Source organism: Dendrobium catenatum, unplaced genomic scaffold (genome assembly GCF_001605985.2).
Source record: "Dendrobium catenatum unplaced genomic scaffold, ASM160598v2 fragScaff_scaffold_1468, whole genome shotgun sequence".
NCBI classification, from domain to species: domain Eukaryota; kingdom Viridiplantae; phylum Streptophyta; class Magnoliopsida; order Asparagales; family Orchidaceae; genus Dendrobium; species Dendrobium catenatum.
In genome coordinates, this window is record NW_021319930.1 from 1,368,944 (window position 1) to 1,378,289 (window position 9,346).

A 9,346-nucleotide genomic window follows, 5' to 3' on the forward strand; every position below is an offset into this window, starting at 1 on the left:
ATAGTAATAGCATGGGCATTTGGGGTTTAAAAATTGGATATTTAAAATTTAAAATATGCACCACCTTGCACTTAAAGCGGATAGTGGGAGAATGGATGATGGACCTAATCAAGATCCCATGGTTCCATCATCCCGGGCCATCGTGGTCCCTATACTACTTAGTCAGAGGAGGTAGTCGACCCAACCTGAGAAAAGGATCCTTGTCAGCAGCCATTGGTTGCTCCGTCCAAGGGTATCTTGTAGACATGGGGTGAGTGTTTATCTAGAGGAACAAATTTGAATCCACCTTAGCTAATAGAGGGCTTTGTGCCCTATCGATTATATCCTATTAATTAATATCTCAATGAATTGATGCCACTAAGAAACATATTGGCTCTGGCCATAACCGCTATCTCGTGGTGCCACTTGGCAGCAAAACCACTTGGTTCAAATGGCATCGGGTCATAACCGTTTATCCTATGGTGCCATTTGGTGGTAAAAATGCCGGTCAGAGGACACGTACTGCGTCCTTACTGGCAGGAGAATATTTGAGAATGGATAATAATAATATTTTCAACTAGTCATTAAATCTATATGAGCTGGAGTAAATTTCAATTTGTTCTCCTCAGCAAACTGTTACGAATGGTGGATGAGTTTTGTTTTAACTGATTTGATGGTTGAATTTAAATCTTAAATATTTGGATTTGGAATTTTGGATATTTGGATTGATAATTCGAGTTGTGTCGACTCCTATCTATTCATATCGAAGGATTGGACTCAAACTACATTCATTTATTGACCCACGCAGTATCCCTAGATGTCATGTGCGTACTCTTAACACGCTCACCGGGGGCACATGCGGGTTTTGTGATTGCACATACCCCTTGTGTACCTTTGTGTATACAAATAACGGTGTATGTACGGGGGCATTTTAAGATGTTTGCATGCGACACAAAGGGGTGTCTAGTTGCATAAGTGACTATTATTACTAAATGCGCTGGGCTTTATTTCAGACTTTATTGACGCCATATGTCTGCTTATACAAAGGCTATATATTCAGTGGCATGGCTTTATATTACGGTTGTTTATCCATTTTGTTCACATAGACTGTCATGCACTACTTGTTGTTTCCTATCAATGGATTGTAGTGCACTACTGAATCTCCTTCTTTCTCTTATTGGTAACTACATTCACCACAGGCTTGATGCCTCACTTTTGGCAGGCTGGCTGCTTTGCATGGAAATCTTTTAACACTACTCGTAGTCATTGTACTTAATATAGTCACTTTGTATTATTTCCATGGACACACACATGGTGTATGAAGAGTCTTCTTCTGCCACGAATAGCTTGTGAATGTGTTTGCATTTGCTGCATTCTCTCTGAATTTTGGTATGACAATTTGTAGATGTGTGGGTGCTCTCTCTCTCTCTCTCTCTCTCTCTCTCTCTCTCTCTCTCTCTCTCTTACAAGTCCTTTGTTGTCTTTGAAAATAATAAGAGGGCAATAAATTTGTTTATATGATTGATATATGCATCCATCATCCTCATTTTTAAATGAATTGCATGATATTCGTTTGGATATATATCACCGTCATTCATGCGCACTCACATGTATTCCATAGTTGTTTGTAAGGGATTGTCATTTTCCTATGCTAGCTAGTTGATGTTGACTGTAGGGATATTCTAATGTTGACTGCATAGATTACCACATTTATCACTGATCCTTCCATACATACTGACTGACGAATTGCTACCTTCATTATCAATCTCTTTATTTATATTGATTGGTGTTTCTCTCCACTTGTTTGCACATGTTTCAGTATTTGTAGGGCTATCATATGCATCCCTAAGACAACCGATGTTGGTTGTAAGGAGATTTGTTACATTTACAGAGGACCCACCACACCTATAGTTTACTTAGTGTAGCATATTCTGGCATTTGTCATGGGGGATGTTATCATGTATGCTTCAGATTTTTTGCCATTTCTTGCAAGTATTTGAACTCAATACAATCCGATGTCTTTGCTCATAAGTGATGTATTACATACATTGTAATCTTCTTTCTAATCATATACATTAAGTTATTGTGCTCATTGTATACCAGTCCCCCTCACTTGTAAGGGTTTGATACATTTATTTGCATGTCGACTTGTATTGGTTGTAGGAGGGTCATACTTCAACTTGAACTTGGTATGTGCTCTTCAAACATTTTTTCTTTGTAGTGCTTATACATTGATGTAGTGGAGAAGTTATTACATTTATTGCATATCTCCACTCATACACTTGTGAATGCCCAAGTTCATTATAAGTTCTTGGCCTTCATTTCTAAACTCTTCTTGCTTATTGCCATTCATCTGAATGCTTTCCATAAATTCCCTTGCATTTACTTTAGAATTTGTTATCTTAAAACTATGAATCCATCTTAAGCATTACATTATGTTACTTGTGTATATTCCAGTTCAAGTTTAAATTAAATTCTCATTCCGCTTAGTTCATTTAAGTCAAGTCCTTATTATTGTTCCAATTTAGTTCTTGTTGATCATTTTTGAGTTCAAGCTTTAGTCCGCAGTGCATGTTCAAGTCCACTGCGTTATTAAAAATTTTGGCAGCCTTCCAGCATCTCCCCCGTTTAGGAGAAACTATGGAAAATTGGGTCATCCCACCACGCTACTCGAGCGTATATGGTAGGTATCGGGGGACAACGGGCCGTACATCTTTCATCCCACCATGCTACGCGAGCATGTATGGGGCCTTCAAAGGTACAAATAAGAAAACATAAGTGTCTTTCCCCACTATGCTACAAGAGTGTGTATAGGGATTACCTACCTCGCTGTATGCTTCGCACCAGACTCCCTTCTACCATGCTACGAGAGCATGTATAGGTGGTTTTCTGATCCTCCTCAAAAGTCGAAAATAGAATTTTTAGGTGATTGCCCGCCTTGTCGTAGACGCCAGACCATATTTCCTCCTACCGTGCTACGAGAGCATGTATAGGGGGTTTGTTGGTCTACCACAAACTACGAAAATGGAACCTGAGTTAAGGAGGTTATACCTTGGTGGTCGGTGAGGTGACACCGACGACGGGTGGCAAAAAAGTACAAAAATACTTCTCTTTTTTTCTTTTCTATATTTTTTTCTTTTTCTTTCTTTTTTTAAATCTTCTCTATATATACTTATAATCATGGCTTTTAAAATCGGACCGGACCGACTGGTTTAACCGGTTGAACCGCGAACCAGTTGATTGGCCGGTTACGGTACAAATGAAAACTTGTTTTGCAGAAAATCGGGATAAACCCGTTCAAACCGGCGGTTCGACCGCCGAACCGGTCCCGGTTTTTTATAACCCGTCGGAAAGCTTATACGCGGAAAGAAAAAAAAATGCGTCGACGTCTGCTCAACTCTTCGGCTTCGAGCTTCAACGGAGGGAAAACAAAATTCATTCGAAGCCTTCGACCACTTCTTCCCCGACGTGCAAAGCTAACAGCGTCGACGCCATGGTTACACCAATCCGTCTGTTACTGCAAGGGAGGCAATATAACCCTAGACCGATTCCAGCCTCAGTTGAAGAAATCAATGGGAAAGCAGTGGCCTTTAAGTGTGCTCAGTTGCAGATTAAGTTAAAATGGCGCGAAACAGCTTTCGAGCTGGTGCCGAACGGAATGATTAGATTTTGTTAGGAAGAGGGAATGCGAATGTGAGCCTCGTGAGCTGAATGATGCCCATTGCACTTAACTGATCTATTATTTTTATCTTTTTCCCTTCGATCTCTGTGTTTTTCGGTTATTTACTTATTTTTCATCTCTCTTTTCTTCTACTATTTATATGGCCATATGGGGGAATGAGAAAGGTATCTGAAGGTGGATGAAGCCCGGCCGAGAGTTCTACTTGTTTGAGAATTTTTGCAGTAAGTTGAAAAAGAAAGCTTTGCTTGCTGTTTTCTACCATGTAGTTTTTTATCTGACATAGTTTTCTACCTTGCATTTTTTATGTTGTAGTTTTTTTACCTTGGGTTTTAATTTGTGTATATGATTTTATTATAATATTTAAATATAATAAATATTTATTACGTCATCCGGTTCAACCCCGGTTCAACCCCAGTTGAACCATCAAACCGCTAACCTCTCCTTCCGGTTCATTGACCGGTCCGGTTTTCAAAGCCTTGCTTATAATACTAAAATTAATTGTAATATATAATAATAAAGTTACACAATACTATCTATTAGCAATATAACATTAAAATTAAAATTAATATTAATTATAATTTACATGAATAATAATAAAAAAATAGAGAGAGGGGACCTGATGGATTTCACGGCAAAAGAGGAACTTTTATTTGGTCCGGTGAACGCACGCAACTCTACGTTTGGCCGCCAGTAGAATAGTGCCACGCGTTTTCATTATTTACCGCGCGCCCCGACAATCCGACCCGGAACGGACCCAAGATTGCTCGGTATTGCTAGGTATTGGTCGATTTTGCTCGAAAATAACCAATACCGAGCAAATACCGAGTTGTACCGAGTTTTTTCTAGCAATACCTAGCAATAGCGAGCAAATCCCTAGCAATACCGAGCAAATTCTGAGCAAATACTGAGTTGTACCAAGTTGTACCGAGTTGTACCGAGTTGTAAAAAAACTCGGTACAACTCGGTATTTGCATGGTATTGATCTTTACAGAGCGGTATTTCTCATTTTTTCAAAGCAATACCCAGCAAATACCGAGCATTACTGAGAAAATCGCGAACATAGCATTCCTGGGTTCCGTTCCGGGTCAAGTCGTCGGACCGCACGGTAAAGAGTAAGAGCATGTGGCGACATGTTATTGGCGGGTCATAGGACGTAATAATTGTTTGCAAAAGAGAGGGTCGGGCCTGGGATAGAGAAATCGGGGCTGCGGATATGGCGGAAGGGACGTTGGGTAGGAAGTTTTATTGCGTCCTCCCACCTGACGTAGAGATACGTCCTCCCAGAGCTAAATTCGCGCTAAAAAATGAAAATACCGAGCAAATACTGAGCAATACCAAACAATAACGAGGAATATCATCATGTGAAGACCAATACCGAGTTATACCGAGCTATACCGAGCAATACAAAAAAATACCTAGTTTTTCCTAGAAAGAACTCGGTATTTTTTGTATTGCTCGGTATTGCTCGGTACAGCTCGGTCTAACTCGGTATTGGTCTTCACATGATGATATTCCTTGTTATTATCAAATAATACCTAGTAATACCGAGCAAAAACCGAGTTTTTTGACGGTGGGAGGATGTATCTCTACGTCAAGTGGGAGGACGCAATAAAAATTCCGAGGGGGTAGGGATAAAGCTCTCTCTCTCTCTCTCTCTGGGCTGGAGAAACCAGGGGGTCGGGCAAGGCTAGAGCTCAATTTGGCTAAGTCTTGCGGTGGATATGGTTGGAATTGGGTTGACCTGTGATTGGGACAGTGAGGTTAAGCAGCTAGGGTTCTGTAGCAAGGTGGAGTTTGGTCGGCTTGAATAGATATGGGAAGAAGCATTGGCTTTGCGAATGGAAGCGGCGATGGGATCTCGGATGGTTCGGCTAGGTCGTATGAGATGGAGAAGGGAGGAAGGTCGAGAAGCAGGTGATAGGGGATCGGAGGTGGCTACGGGGTCCTAATTGGACTCGGTCGAAGCAGGAAAGCTCAGGTCGTGAGGCTTGCGGGTTTGAGTTTTGCAGTTGGAGATCGAAGGGAGCAGAGGATGAGGTATGAAGGAGGAGATCGAAGGCTTGCTGGATGAGTTGTTAACGAGAGGACAAGCCGAGGTCTTCATTCGCCGGGCTTTTAACAATGCGAACAGATCAGATCTCCGCATGTGAGTGACAGGAAGAATCGACGCATTGCAGACTGCAGATTGGATTTGAGCGAGATTTGCGATCATTCAGCGCAGGATATCGGGATGGCCTCGACAGGTAATGATTTAACATATATATATATATTCTCTTCTGTTTTGGCTGGATTATGGAGGTGAACAAGAAATAGGATACAAAATGGGCATATACGTGAAAATGTTGAAATAGCTCCAATGAAAGATAAGATTAGAGGGAGCGGCCTTAGATGATTTGGTGACATAAAATAGGAGCCTACTAATGATTTGGTTGGAAAATAGATGTATTAGATTTGATTTATGTTAAGAAAGATAGAAAAAGACCTAAAAATTTATTTTTTAATTTTTAAATATATTAAAAGTACTTGATAAATATTAGATTGCTCATCCATTGCCTTAAGTTCACAAACCTCACCTCCCGGACTGTTCATGCACAAAGAGAAGAGAAATGACGGGTTCTGCAGTCCGCACGTCTGATTTCGCACGCTACCTGTTCATGCACGAGCTTTCGCCTGGTTCCGCAGTCCGCACAACCTTGTTCAGGTATGAGTCGCCTGATTCAACATGCCGTCATTCACGCATGAGCATCGCCTGATCCCGCTTTGTTTTCGTCGGAGGCCCCTCAATCAATCAAGTACATTGCTGTTGAGCTGACCTTTTATTTTTGTTGGTAGTAGTTTTTTCTTGAGCTAGCCATTTATTAGGAGCCATATTAGCTGATCTCTTTAAGATGTGATATGATTTGCACTTTAGAACTAGATCTGAATGGATTGATAGTTTGTTTGACTATTGTTGTGATGAAGCTATTGGTTTTTCATGGAGATTTATTGAAATAAGACTGTAAGTTTGATGGTCTATCTCAGATGAGTCAAACAGTCAATTGCTAGTGCTTCATTCTTTATACTGCCTGTGATTTCAGGCGGGTTCTAAATGTTCCTTTGTTCTTCGTGTGCAAGCGCTTGAGCTATTATAAAGACATTCGAGATTTATTGAATTGTATGATAAAATATTTTTGGTTGGATTTTATTCTTATAAATTTCTAGAGGTGGATTGAAGAATGTATTTTTCAGTTGGAGATCTTGGTATTAGCTGATCTATAATGAGCAGCTCCCATAAGTGATGAGGGTTTTTTTTTTTAAACCCCAATGTTGAAGCATTCAAGTAGCTACACAAGAGAAACTAGTTTTGGGGACTTTACAATTATTATTTTGGTGCTTGAATGTAGATGATCTCTTGTGCTTTAGATGGGGTGCCGCCCATTTGAGCGGAAATTTATCAACCCATAGTGTTATTTGAAGAAGTAAGACTTCCATCTTACAGTCGCATTCACTTCTTAAAATAAAAAGGTATCTTAAATATAAGGTGATATCAAATATCAAGTATGCCAACATCTGCTTCCTATGTATTTTTAACAACACGTGGCATTCTGTTTTATTGGCCCTTTTATGCTAATTGATTCTAACTTTGCTTGTTATTTTGTCATTGTTTGTACTTGTTATTTCGAGTTTTTGTTTTTGTTAATGTTTCCACAAATCTTTTACAAGTTTACATTAATTTTATTCATCTAATTCTAATGGATATGGTTGTTCCCTAATGACAAATCTTTTTAAAATTTTATTTATTTGAATTTGCTTGTTTTAGGTGATCATAAAATGTCAGATTCAATTCAATCTTTAAAATAAATCTATCATGGAAATATACAATACTGACAAATGAATCCGATAACAACTATCTCACATGTATTTTTTGTGGCAAAATAATAAAAGAAGAATTACACGCCACAAACAATATCTAGTTGAGGGTTTTAGGAATGGTAGACCTTGCTCTAATTGTCCCAAACATGTAAAATCTGAAATTAAGGCATCCATGTTGCAAAAAAAAAAAAAGATCTAAAAGAACAGATTAATGAAACATCAAATTTCAAACCTTGATAAAGGAGATGATTTTGATGTGGATTACAGATGATATTCTAGGTGCTTGACCATCCAAAATATTGAAGAAGATTTAACTTGGATAAGTGTTGCTAAGGCTAGTGATATTTATGATAAAAGCCACAACATTTGGGAAAGATCTGAAGGGAAAGAAAAGGAATCTTCATCTAGGCATGATACTGTTGATATTGAGAATGAGAATGAGGGTGATGAATAGGACTATGAAGTAGAACATCATGCTAATGAGATAATGAAATTTTTGTGATATTTGTTGATGATGACGATTCCCATGAAGAGTAGATTAAATTCTTATAAAATCATTGACCTTTAAAAAATGATTGTAATATTTTGAATTATGAGATATTTGGGTGTTGTTTACTTGAACATATATGACTATAGTTATCTTTTATTATTATGATAGTTTATCTTTCAGTTTAATGATATTTCATATTCATGCTTATTATTTTATAATTCATATATAGTTTATGTCATATTCAAAATGGCGCGTAAAAAAAAATTAAAAAAAAATAAAAAAAAAAAAAAAAAAAAAAAAAAAAAAAAAAAAAAAAAAAATATTCAAAATGGCGCGCGTCGTCGCACCGTGCACTATGCTCCATGGTTTCAAAGTGACCTTTGTGCCGTGGCATGCTATTCGCCGTTAACAAATATGGTTACAAAGAGAATTAGTTATAGGAATATATGGGTGCTTATTTGGTAAAATATTATAGTGTGGGGACCTCAACAAGGTTTGGTCCCTACAATAGTCAAGATGAATCAACTGGAGGAGGCAAAGGCAGAGGTGGTTTCTAGGTGGAACATTCAAATAAAAATAAATTTTATAAACTGCAATCAAGTTGTCTATGTTGTATGATATAAGTTTTGAAGATAAAAAAAATCATCGATAATGAAAACTAAACTAAGTATGGCAAAAATGAGAATACTTAAATGAATGTACAAAAAAAAAAAAAGATAATTAAGGAATGATTGTGCTAGAGATTGCTTGCCTGCTTGGAGTAGTATTCGATGAAGAATGTAATAGTTAAAAAATAGACTTAATTAGTTTGGATTAAAGTTTTAAAACTCAATTTTTATTTTGATTTCAATCGCAGCACCAAAGTTTTCTCTTTGCTTGTTTCAAAAGTTTCAACAATTTGTGTTATGTTTTGGTCTTCACTATTGGCTAATATTAAAATAAATAAAGAAAAATTATAAATGCTATACTCAAAATTTTAGAGTTTATTAGCCTAAAAAAGCTTTTATAATATGAAATAAAAAGAGTTTTACATGTAACCTTAAAATGATAAGAAAAAAACTATACAACAGAATGACTTCAACAAGTGATTTCTTATAATAAGTTATTCAGGGAAACTACTGAAGTATTTTGTAGATAGAGAATGTAGTGGTTTTAAATAAGAAAACTCATTAAATTTTCTGTAAATAAAAAAAATAGTGAAGGATTAAATCAAAAATCTGCACTGGATTCTAAATCTAATTTGGACACTGGACCACAGTCGTTCGAACCTAACTAATGCAGTGCAGAACCTGAACTTACCCCGGCCTGGATTAGGGAGCCAGCTAACCACCTAATCGATTTAA

At 37.6% G+C, this 9,346-nt stretch overlaps 1 long non-coding RNA gene across 1 annotated transcript; it reads left to right on the plus strand.

Moving 5' to 3' along the window:
* The first annotated feature begins 5,305 nt into the window (after positions 1-5,305).
* Positions 5,306-6,845, plus strand: LOC114581000. Its single transcript, XR_003702800.1, has 2 exons — positions 5,306-5,904; positions 6,199-6,845. It is a non-coding gene; the product is annotated as an uncharacterized LOC114581000 (long non-coding RNA).
* Positions 6,846-9,346: the final 2,501 nt, after the last annotated feature.